General features: G+C 39.6%; 1 protein-coding gene across 1 annotated transcript in view; it reads right to left on the reverse strand.

Moving 5' to 3' along the window:
• Nucleotides 1–13,362, reverse strand: part of mul1 (mitochondrial E3 ubiquitin protein ligase 1) — an 89,357-nt gene that overhangs the window by 39,295 nt on the left and 36,700 nt on the right. The window lies entirely within an intron of this gene.

Genomic DNA, 13,362 nt, shown 5'->3' on the forward strand with positions numbered 1-13,362 from the left:
ACATTAAAAGAAACAAAAACAAAATGTACACTGATTACAGCTCCAAGCACAAATTTAAAGGTTTTTTTTACAGTGCATTCCATTAGTGGTGAATACCTCTGCCCCCTAATTCAGGGTTAATATTGCTGGAATTGTTATTAAACTAATCATTAAATTGGTTAACATTATGACATAACATTAAGACAGTAGTTATTTGGATATTTTCTCAGGGGTGAACAATATTTACTAGTAAAACACCAACAAGCGCTTAGAAATAGAGGGGTGATATTTAAGTATTTGATTATTCATTCATTCATTTACCATACTACCGTATTTTCTCGCATATAAGCCGTATTTGTAACTAAAATAAATGATGACTGAATCAAGGGTCCAACTTATATACGCACAAGACTTACAGCGTTGCTATACTCTATTTCACCTGTAGATGTCGGCAAATTAACATTTACTATTTGTTGGTTATTTTCTGTTTTGCAGTAAGAAAAAAAACATTACTGGATGAATTACTAACTTCCTAATGATATTGATCCTAATAATGTGCTTTTGATTCCCACAGTATCTCAGAAATACCATGTGCGATGATTTTATTTAAGATTTTCCCTTCAAAGTAACACATTTGTACTCCCTATTAAAACTAAGAATATGGAGGTGAAAATTGCGAATCAGGGACGGCTCGTACGCGAGAAATTGTAAAATTCAACGAGTTTGAGGGTGCGGCTTATACACGGGGCGGCTTATGTGCAAGAAAATTTGATACTTACACTCACAAGGGCCGTTGGGGGTGCAACTACGGGCACCAGGCGGTGGGGACACCCTGAATTGGTGGCCAGCCAATAACGCAGCACTATTTGATGGTGGCTTTGTGTATATCTTCAGTGTTAATTTAATTTAAAGTGCCCTTATCACCTGTGAGACGAGGTGGCGGTACTTTCGTGAATACGATAGATTGAACTTTGCTGAGCAACAACCCATTATCCTTTTCTTTGTAAAAAAAACAGACTGAAATTCACTTGCCTCAAACTCGTATGACTGAAATATCATACAAACAGACATGCATAAACAGACTGCAAATTTATGAGTGACACATTTGAAGCAGAATTTATGAAGCTGCAGTAACAAGGACATGTGTTTGTCTTGGGAATCCTCAAGGCTTAGCGCTTTTGTGGAGTAGCCAAGATGCTGATAAATAATATAATACAACCTTGGCAGTGAATGTGCATATGGCCAGAAAGTCACATAATTATTGAATCACACATTATTTAGGACATATTAACATGAACACAAAGTCAAACATATCAGTGCTGTAAATAATTCAAAAGTTTAATGTTGATGTGATGACCGGGATAAAAAGGTTGTGAATATCACATTTATTCGAACCATTGATTTGCGTTTATTTATCTATTTAAAAGTAAAACCCTAAAAAAATGAGTGCAAATGTGCGCAAAATGTGAATAGAAAACGTTAACACATTGCAATCAAACTTTTCCTTTCTTTACTTTCGTGCAGTTCATGTTAGGCGAAATCTGTCACATTTCAGGTTAAAGCAAGGAGAGTGAAAAGGACAAAAACGTGATTTACATGCTAAGTCGCGGCCATGCAGCTTAATATGAATATATTATCAAACATGTAAATGAATATCAGCAAACCATTGAGTAAAAATTTGGCCCCCACAGATAAAAAATTGCCACACTGAGGTAGGAAAAATGTAAAAACCCTTCTTATATTTTTGAAACAACAAAAATTCTATCTCTCTTTTTCTCTCTCAAGTAAGGTATCACAATGAGTTTTTTAATATGCTTTTGAGCAGAGACGATTGTCTGTAGTCTACTCAAATCCCAATTCAGTTAAGGCCCTGGCTGACTTGACACGACACCTTTGTATCTCAGGTTGTAATTGGCAACCGTTAAAGTGAATCCCTTCAGATGAGATCTGTGTAGTACTTTTTTTTTATAATCCAATCGCGTGCTATTGTTCCTTATTGATTGCAAACTCTCCCTCTTCTCACAACTAATCAGTGCAAGGAGAGAAAAGTGATGGCTGCAGTTCTGCATGCAGGATAAGCTATAACGTGTCTAGCTTTTCCAGCCAAAAGTGCATCTTATTCCCCCGGGTCGTGGCAGTAGAAATGACTCTGTTATGTTCAATTATGCCTCCATCTTGAAAGATATTGCTTCTAGACCTAGCAGAAAGGGTCATCCATTAGATGAGCAATGGATACCCAAGTTTAACACACAAACTCGTTCATATTCCCACCTCCAATTTGAAATATTCCCCTCTCTGGGCAAAGAATAATTTGGCCTTTTTTCAAGTGTTTATTGAAATCCGTAGCTCAAATGTGACTTGGAGATTGAGCAATTAGTTCCTCCCTTTAGCATAGACAAGATTACAAATTAAAATTCTGTCTCAATTGTGGAGGTTCTAAGAACATTAACAGCACCAGACCATTATTGTGTGACTGCGTTTTCAGAGCGTATTCACACCTGCACGGACTAAACCTGGAGTGCTCAAACTTTTTTGGAAAAAAATCTAGTACTTTTCAAGGAGCCAACTTTGCGCGATCTACCCTTTTTTTCCCAGGACCCTGACAAAGCTCAGCAGTTATTCATGCTGATGATATACCTGATGGCAGCAGGACCCAAAATAGTGCAGGGAAGGAGCAATCATGCTTGGACTTGTGATGGCGCTGTTTCCCAGCTCAAGTCACAAATAACATTTTATTACAAATCCAATCCTTTGATCAAATCTTACTTAATGCGATCTACCAATAGTACCTTAGCGATCAACTGGTAGCTCGCAATCAACGTATTGAGCACCCCTGGACTAAACCCAAAAACTCTGTAATGCACCTATTTGGGCTCATGTGACCCCGAAAAAAAAAAAAAAAAGGAAACTCTTGTGGGCAAAAGGCTGGTCCGAGACCTCGTTGGAGAGGTGGTCTTGGTTTGCGTCCACACCATGGGGCAAATCAATTCTGAAATCTCACCTTTTTGGACGGAAAATGCCTCTATCCACAGGCACTATGGGGAATGTTGTTTGGTGAGCTTCACAGCTCGTTTATTCCTACTTTGTATTTTACCCCACTAAACTGTTTTGTCCAATGACTAAATGGTGTTTACACATGCAAGGGTCTGTTGTAAAGGAATTCTAGTGAGAATTCCAATGTGAAAAGGAATCGCATTAAACTAAAAGGGGTGCACTGTATTTTGGTCCAGACCAAAGAAAGACAACTATGAACTTTCTTGGTTAGCATACGGTCTCACGTGTCACATTTCAGCTTTGGAATCGAGCCTTGTTTTGAGCTACTCCAAGTACCAGGAGAAATATTATTCTCAAACATTAATGTTTTTAATGATTTATAATTCCATCCATGCTGTCCACTCCACCTCACACAATTCAACTTGTTATACAGATGTAAGAACAATAATCCATATTTTGTCAACCAAACCTTTGGCACTCCTCCCTTAAGTGTTATGGGTGGTTAAATGGTCTTCCTGTAATAAAACATTTTACTATCTGTCTTAACACTTAACTGTGCTGCATTATTCAGTGCATCTGCATGCTTTTCGGAGTACGACGTGGCATGTGCCTTAGAGGCTGTAATTTGTAATTAGGTAATTAAAGGGTGTTTTTTCTTTTCTTTTTAATCCTAGGATGCCAAGCAACTCAACCAACTGCATATAAGCAGCACAGAATAATTTAAGTTGTGATACTGTGTAGCATATGATTTTATTATATTGTGAAGAAACGTGGATGTTGACATTAAATTTTTGCATTTCATCAACATGCAGCATTTTATTATCCCAGGATTTATATGGCACTTTGATAGCATATACTGAGTGTGGTAACAATAACATAAAAATACAGGGGGCATAATAAAGTCATTGGAAAAAGCAGCTTGGCAAAGTGCTGATGGAATGCAAATGACTGAGCATATCATGTAAATTCAAATATGTGACCTGGCATAGCCGAATGAGTCAGAAGTTACATAGAGATTGAAAGGCAAAAATCTTTTAGTGTTTGAAGATTTTTGAAATGGACTTGAACACTGCTTTTACCAATTCACAGTTTGTTATATCAAGCATTTAATATCCGAAAAATCACATTTTATAAACTGTAATCCACTAAAATGTCTACAATTCTCATCATGTAGCAAAACAATAACTCATTTCGGTACAATTTTTGTAAATATTCTCCTGCAGAATCCCCAATTTACAGGTCCCAGTATAAAGATAACCTTCTGATAATTTGTACCTATTTTAATAATTCTACGTCATTTCAACAATTCCGACATAAATGCGTATTTAATCAAATATACCAGCCCCCTATTGACTTTTTCTTTCTATTTCCAAATATTCTGGCCTTGGATTGATCTATTCATAAATACATGGTTGGAAAATACAATGTGTGAATGTTTTCGTAAAAAGACTTTTCTATAAAACGTCAAGGTAAAAGCATTGATTAAGAGAGAGACAAAAGATGCTGACAGTCTGACTCAGCTGTGGGCTAGCAATTTACTGCAAATGCAAGGCAGTGTATTGAACTGTTGCCCACACAGTGAAAAAAAGAAGTTATCTTTACTCAAGATTTTAAAGTAACGCAACTTAAATGGAGGCAGCCCGGGGGATGAGTGGTTAGTGTCGGCCTCAGAGCTATGGGATCCTGGGTTTGAATCTAGGTCGATCCACCTGTGTGGACTTTACATGTTCTCTCAGGGCCTGCGTGAGTTTTCTCCAGGTACTCTGGTTTCCTCCCACCTTCCAAAAACATGCATGGTAGGCTGATTGGACACTAAATTGCCCCTAGATATGAGTGTGAATGGTTGTCCGTCTCCTTGTGCCCTACGATTGGCTGGCCACCAATTCAGGGTGTCCCCCGCCTCTGGTCCGAAGTCATCTGGGATGGGCTCCAGCATCCCCCACAACCCTTGTGAGGATGAAGTGGTTCAGAAAATGAATGAATGTAACTAAACTGTTCAAGTTTTCTTTCTTGTTATTTTGAGTTTTTGTAACCCATCAAAGTAAGACTGTTAGCTTGATAAAGTAAGTGTGCTAACTTGACTGTGGCAAATTGACATAGGTGATGAAGTGCACTAAACCCATAAGGCAGAATTTTATTTTTATTTTTTTAATTTAAGTGGAGTATCAGACTCCAACTTCATAGGCAAGAGCCTAGAGTTCAAAATGTTTGTGACAAAATTTGAGTTCTTTTTGTTCAAAATAAGTGCAGTTTACTTCATCTTTTCAGTTCTGCTTGCATAACGATAAGCCAGTTTAAGATGACTTAAAATTTAGATTTTTTTTTTGGTCATTATTTTTATCAAAAGTTTATTTTCCTCTTCCGCTGATCCTCACAAGGGTGCTGGAGCCTATCCCAGCCAACTCTGGGCAATAGGCAGGGGACATCTTGAATTGGTTGCCAGGAGACGAAGAGCTTACACTCATACCTAGGCACAATTTAGAGTGTTCAACCAGCCGACCACGCATGTTTTCAGGATGTGGGATGAAACCAGAGTACCGGGAGAAAACCCACACAGGCACGGGGAGAACATGCATGATAACTGAGAGGAGGACATGCTAGCCACATTGGCCAGTGAAATACATTTCAATTTAACTATATATTTTTCAGTTAGTTTTTTTTTTTTAAGTGTATAATTCAAAGAATGACCATAGCTCTGTTCTGTAAAAGAATGTGACCAACTAGCCCCAACTCTGCAGATGTATTTTTTTTCTTAAGGTGACGTCTCAAATACCGTTGAGTGTTTTGAAAACGGTTCATTCTTAACACAAATGGGTTAAAAGTCAAGACATGTTGCCAAGACAACTTACATGCTAAGGTCAGCTATTGCTGCTTGCTGATTGTCTACAACCCCTAGATACAGTCTAAACTACTTTGTTATGAAGTTTTGCTCTTGTTTTTACAAGCTTCCTCTTATGCAAGAGGTATCATAGCGGTAATGCAGGGAATAAAATAGTATAAAGGTTAACGTTTTTACTCTTTGACTTGTTGAGACAAAATCCATCCGCCTTACAAAAGTAGGCTGCCAGGGGCATATCAGCAATAGCGTGTCCACAGAACAAAGCAATGGCTCCCTTTGATGGCAGCCCTACGGAGCAAAACATGATTAAAGTGTTCTACTTTCTGTCAATTCTCTCAGGGGGAAACTTGATAAATCTACCAAGTGAGAGAAAAGATGGAAAGGGGATGGAAGCATTTTTCTAAATGTATTCTGACATTCCTCTCTGTTGCATGTCAAAACAGCAAACTAAAGGTGGTTTCATCTGACTAACGTTTGATAACTTAAGAACATAGAGTTCAGGATTAATGAGCAACTATCTCTCCTTTCTCCCTTCTTTGTCATAGAAAGTGATTGGCTGTTATTTGCAATTATTGTCAGCTTTCCTACATCTCATTATTCATCACTTGCTGTCTTCTGCCTTAAACCATTTCTAACGCTCTTCCTCTTTAAGCTTTCATCATACTAATGCTAGTAGTTCCAACGCAAGTGTTTACCTCTTTGTTCCACTGGTGCTGTCAACACTTCAGAGAAGTATGACAGGATTTCTTCTGTGTTCCGCCAAGCCAGCATATTCTCCATCCAGTCCTTTAATAATTTCAAGATGCAAGTTCCAGTAGTAAAGTATTAAATTGTTTGATGTGACCAATATATTCATTTGAAGGAATAGCTGAAAATTATAAGGCTTTAAAAGTTGTCAAATGAGCTTGCAAGGACTTTTCGGATTAAAAATCACACTGGTTCCTTCTACATTAGGCTAATAATTAAAAAAAAATATTTATACTTGGGTAAGAGTTGTCCAAAATTATTCTTCCTGTTATGTTTTACGGAGTGGAGCATATAGGCCCCAAATGCAAGGAAGCAGGCAAGAGCAAAAAGTGAGGATGCTCTAACAAAACTTTAGTACTTTGACAAAGTTACCAAAATTACAAGGACTTGAAAAACAACAAACAAACCCAAATCTTACAGGAGCGATTCGGGCAAACAAGGAGCAAAGGACATGGTGAGAAACATGTGCACACAAGATGATCCAACAAGGATTGACAAATACACAAGGTTTAAATAGACAGACATGTTTTGACGAGACAATCAGAAACACCTGGGTCACACAAGAAAGAACGAGGGCGGGGAAACCACAGGTGAATTCAATGGGCAATCACAAAGACAGATCACACAGGGAAAAAACTAAACCAAGCACATCCCTAACATTTTCTTTTGAAAATCCTCATGTAGAGGTTATATTACAGTATATCAAGAAGCATAAACAAGATAAATTGTTGTATTTAATGAATTATTTAAACATTGTAAATAGCTAATAGAAATATTGTCTCTTGAGCTTTCATTTATTAAACAAACATCACGAAAATAGAAAGTAAAGCAAGTAGCATGATAAAAAGAAGCATTCCTTTGATTTTATCCAATGAAATGTGAAATATAGCCATGGCAAGCAAGACATATCTGTCCTGCCCAAGCAGGCAGACCTGCTGTCCTAGATACAAGGGAAATGGCCTCTTGGCTGAAGCCATGTTGACAAATTAAGATGAGGAGTCACTAACTAAATGAATGCATCTCCTCGGGGCCAGTGGGGAAAGAAAGGAAGCGAGGAGCATAAATGGAAAATTAAAAAAAAGCTTGTCTGGCAAGTTGAATGGCTCTTTGGTTTCGGAAGGACAAAATAATAACCTAGTCACGTTCTCCTCCCAGCGTTTGTCATTCCTCACAGTGCCTCATCTCATTTGCTCATCCTATTTTCTGAACCGCTTTATCCTCACTAGGGTCGCCAGGGGACCTCACAGTGCTGTGCCATAAAATGCCACAACTTTGCCCTTTGTCTTCTCTTCTCATTTGTATTTAATTTAAGCATTACTATGCCTGATTAATTCAATTTTAATATGGAGAAATGTGACATAATCGAACATGAACGACACTTTTGGCTTTTGTGAAAACAAGCAGGAGTTGCCATTGGCTTTCACCTCAGCTGTTTTTGTTCAAACATTATGTGTGCTCTAATGATCAAATGTCCCCTAGTGGTCTAATAGTCATCCCACTTTTGTGCCTTTTCAGTCATTAGCTTTTAGTGTTATAAATTATGGCAGAAAGGTTTCGATTCAAGATGGGTGCTAAGATTACATTTATTTCCTCACTGTTGCAGTGTCAGCCCTTAAATAGTTTTAAGATGAATATGAAAAGCAAGCAAGTTATGTTTGTAGCAGTAGACATTACAATAAGTGCATGGAAAGGGTCAATGTAACTTGGTAGTTTGATATCAAATGAATGTCGAGGACCTGTTGTTTTGATAAATAAAGCCACTGTCACAGTTTAAAAAAAGAGAAAAACAGTAAATACTTTAGCCTACTAGTACAGGCATTTCAGGGAGCAATTTCAGTATACAGTAATACCTCGCTTATTGTGGTTAATAAGTTTCTAGACCTGCCGCAAAGGGTGAATAACCCTGATGTAGGTACAGTGTTTTTATGGTGTCTATTTAATATTATTTGGACTTTTAAAACCCAGTCTGTAGATAATTTGACTCCTGAAGTTAGACCCTGCTCTCTAGTGGCTGGTAAAATACTCTCCAATTGTGGCTTGCCTTTTTCCCCATTTCGTGTATTATTGTTCCTATGCTATAAAATTACCCTAAATGTTTGGCGGATCCAAGCCCCGATTTGGTAAATCTACAAGAGTCGATCTGCGAAGTGGCAATATATTACTGTAATATTTATTGTGAGCACAAAGAAAATGCGATATGAGCGTGTGTTTGTCATATCTGCTTAACATTTCCCTGAGAAAGGAAGTTTCTCGCACTGAAAGAAAATCTATCTGCTTTTATGAGTGAAATCAGCAAATGTCAAAGGATACACAAACTACTGATAGGACATGAAGAGGGAACACAGATAAGACTGGCGTACGACAGAGCAGGGTGAGGCAACATTTTAATTCATCAGCTGGCAGCCATCCCAGTCAAAATGTATTGGATATCTATCACTGTCAATGGCAGTCATTGAGTTAAATCAATCAACAAGAAAGCACTGATATACTTACAGACTCAGTAGCCTAGCAATACAACAAGAGAAGCCTCCATACTAGGTGATCTACTCATGAAACTGTATATACCTTTTAGTTGTGTCGGATATAAATGTCACCTTTCTGAGGCACTTTTTGTTTTCTTTTTTTCTTTTTGTAATAATTAAAGTTGTCAACGGAAATCATTTGGGGGTTCAAGCAAACTCAGCCTTCAGAAAATAGAATAACCATTCATTCCCTCCATTCATTCATTTTCTGAACCATGTATCCTCACAAGAGTCACGGGGAGTGATGGAACCTATCGAAGCTAACTCCCTGATTTGGTGGCCAGACAATCACAGTAGAATATCCATTCACTCATCTTCCATACTGCCTATCCTCGAAAGGGTTGCAGGGGTTGCTGAAGCCTAACCCAGCTGTCTTCGGGCGAAAGGCAGACTACACCCTATACTGGTCTCCAGTCAGTCGTAGGGCATACAAAGAGACAGACGACCACTCACTCTCACAATCACACTGCCACCGAGTCGGAATCAAACCCAGACTGACCGCACCAAGGTCAGGCAGAAGAACCACTACACCATCGAGTGTTTAGAATTTCCATATAGGTGACAATTCTATTTCCTAGGCTACAAAAAGTCCTTCAATCACTTGCTGTTTATTTTTTATTTTTACATAACAAATGAATTAGTATTCCCACATTTTTACTGTAATTTATATGGACATCTTTTTTATTGAAGTGTACAACATATGAAAATGCAGTGGGTCATGATTCTAACCATGCGATTCACACTTTAGGATGCTTTAGGTTATTTAATAAAGTCTCTAATACACTTAGCGGTTTTGGGTTTATGTACTTTTTGTGTTTTGCACTGATTCAGTTTTGGCTTTTTCACTGTGTAATTTGTCCTGACTGTCCCTTGCATTCACCTGTGTTCACCTCCCCTATGTGTCTCAGCCTTTCTGTTCCCTTGCGTGTCACACAGCTGTTGTCAATGTCTGGTTAACTTAAGACCTCTTTGTTTCCTCATTTCTTGTTGCTTCCTTGTTAATGTCGGGTCAGTGTTAGGTATGCGTCACTGGTATGTTTGATTCTCTGGCTTTTGGTTCAGTTTTGAATTCCTTGCTTTGGTTTGCACTTTGTCTTGGTCCCTTTAATAAAACCTTTTTAGTACACCACCATTCCTGGCCTCCCTTTTTTTCCTGCGTTTGGGTCCGTTCCCTGTTTTCACGTCTGCACGCCAGCACGACGTGACAAGAGGGACATAATTGCAACTCAGGAACTATGCAGTAAGAATGTATCATATTTAATTAAGTGCCATGTGCAGAGGGACAAGACTAAAAAGTTATGTTCAACATTAGTCTATTTTACTCATTTAAAAATTATGCTTCTTTTGCAAACCTTAAAACCTGGCATTGTAAGACATAGTTGAGGGGTGGCGAATACCGCATGCAGCTCCCGGCCAAAACGAATGTGGCTCTTTGCTTCTTATCATATTTTGTATATACTGTAGCTCTTTGCCCCGTTTCGTGTTTCTCTAATTTGTATTCTCTCTCAAAACACACTCAAATTCATCAGGGCCCATTAAAAACAAATAAAAAATTATATTTAAAAAATAATTTGGCAGATTGGGTTTTTTTATGCTGCTTCCGGCGTAAGGTGTGGTTCTGTGACACAAACAGTTTAAAATGTTTGCTCTTTGTGTCTAATTTGTTCGCCACCCCTGATATAGTCGCATTGTTGCTTTCACATGTACAAAAAAACCCCAACAAAAACCGGATGGTATGTGGTTATATTTTACCGCAGTTACAGACTCATAATGTTTCAAGTAGTTTTTCAGGCATTGAGAAGTTATAATTCTGAACATTAAATTATGGCACCTCTGTTGACAGGTTCAGTATATGACTAGTATAGAGAAAACACTAAATTCAAACACGAATAAAAGTGGACTTCAAGAAATACTAAATTTGCCAAATGAAACTTGAATTCAAGCCATTAATAGATGCTCCATTAAACATTAGAGCTGCGTTTGGAGAGTGCGCAGGACTCATTGCATTTATGACACACTTCAAAAAAGGTCTAGAGCAGGGGTCTCGAACTCAATTTACCTGGGGGCCGCTAGAGGCCGAGTCTGGGTGAGACTGGGCCGCATCAGGATTTCCACAAGAAAAGCACTGATAAAACTTTCCAACGTTATCAAATATCTTTATTTTTTAACAAAAAATAATGAATTAAATAAATTAACTTAAAGATGAATAAAAAATAAATCAATCAGTAATATAAAACCAAATAATACTAATGAGCATACAGTAGATATACACTGGCTGGCTAAGTAGAGAAAACGAATTATTTTTATTCCGTTTCAAATGTCTGTATTAACAGCTCTTTAACCTTTAACTTTCTGAACTTGAATGGAACATTGAACATGAAATATTCTGAACACGGCTTCTTTTGCCTACTCCTTGCTGCTAGAGACCTGGCAGCGCTTCTTCTCACATAGTCACATTTGGCTTGAGGGAGGAAGCAGTGGAGACCCTCAGTAGAGCTTGAAGATGCTCATCAGTAAGTCTGGACCTGTACTTGGACTTATTGAAGTTCAAGGTGGAGAAGAGCTTCTCACACAAGTATGTGCTCCCAAAAAGGCACATGGTCCGCTTGAACCTTCGGGAAAGTTCAGGGAAGCTGGGGGTCAACTCTCTCAAAAATTGCCCAAGCTTGTCTGCTTCTCCACTCACCTCCCTGAACTTGGCTTTGAGTGCAGAGTTGCACTGCAGGTCAATGAGCTCCATTTGAAGCTCAGGAGGGGCATCTTGCACATCAAAGGAGAAGGGGTCCGCAAAAATTTGAAATGTGGCTTTGTGTGTCTTGAAGTCTGCAAATCTGTGATCAAATTCCTCCTGTAGCTTCGAAATGGCCTCAACATACTTCTCACCACTGAATGGTGTGCCTGCATCCACGAGAGCCTTGCATGCTGGGAAATGGCAAAGGTTTGTCTGAGAGAGCTGGGCTTTCCATAACACAAGTTTAGTGCAGAATGCTCTCACGTTGTCATAGGCAGCACTGACAAGTTGCCCCTGGCCTTGTAGCTTCTTGTTCAGTACATTAAGCTCATGTGTGATATCAACAAGAAAAGCCAAGTCCATGAGCCATTTGGGATCACTTAGCACAGGATCAATCAACTCACAAACGGCGTAGCTAGCTTTGACTGCTGCATTACTGTCTTTGGTAGCCTTCTTGAAGAGATCCTGTTGCCTCAGAAGACGTGTTTTAAGACTGGCAACCTGGTTGGCTCTCTAATCTCCCTGGTATTTTTCGTACTCCTCAGCATGTCTCATAGTACAATTACGTTTCAAATTGTATTCCTTGTGCACCGCAACTTTTTCAGTGTAAATGAGACACGTCGGGGTGCCCCTGTGTTCAACAAAGAAATATTGCACTCCCCACTTTTCTTGAAACTGTCTGTGCTCATCACCGACCTTTCTCTTCACGGCAGGCTTTGAAAGAGACATCTCTGGGGCTCTGTAATATGTTTTTCCACTTGGAATGAGTCTCGGGTTGATCTTTCACATTCAGTCGCGCGGGTTTGTGGCGCATGTGCACTTTCGCTCTCCGTTTCAATCGCGGAGATGGCTACAGACACTGACACAGGCTGGATCACGGATCATAGCGCCTCATTCAGTTCTATGCTGAGAGCAGCGGAGGAGTGTGCGCGCCGAGCGGAGTGATCGGCCTCACGGCTTCCCCTCCGCCCAGCTGATTGGAGGAATGAATGAGTGAGTGAGCGAGGCACTGGACAGCCCGGCCGATGTCCTGCCCTCCAGAGCCGTATACCTCACCGTGATTGGTTCATTCAGCTCCGAACCAAAGTTCCCTCTAATTTTTTGTTGGTCTGAGCAGAAAGACAACCTCCCTGAGTGCACTGAGTACCAGTGTGAGCGACATCATCGGTACTCGGATGATTCGCCTAAAGACGTTTCGCCGACGGACGTTTGACAGACGGGCAGTTCGCCGAATGGACGTTCCACCGAACGTTCATTCGGCCGAACGGAGGTTTCGCCGAAACGGGATTCGAACGCTCGCCCCGCCGGATCGTGTGTGTACAAGTTTTTCAACCTCGGCCCGCGGGCCATATACGGCCCGTTAGGATTTTTAATCCGGCCCGCCGCCGGTGTTGTCCAAATTATAGTAAAAATCAATGTTCGTCTACCATCAATGGCAGTCCGGGAATAAGCACTCTTGGGCAGGCAGATGTAGCAGAACCGAGCCGTAAAATGACAGCAATCGGGTCAAATCCATCCTAAAACAGCATTTAATGATTAAATACAAATAC

The sequence above is a fragment of the Stigmatopora argus genome, chromosome 1, assembly GCF_051989625.1.
Source record: "Stigmatopora argus isolate UIUO_Sarg chromosome 1, RoL_Sarg_1.0, whole genome shotgun sequence".
In the NCBI taxonomy this organism is placed as follows: Eukaryota; Metazoa; Chordata; class Actinopteri; order Syngnathiformes; family Syngnathidae; genus Stigmatopora; species Stigmatopora argus.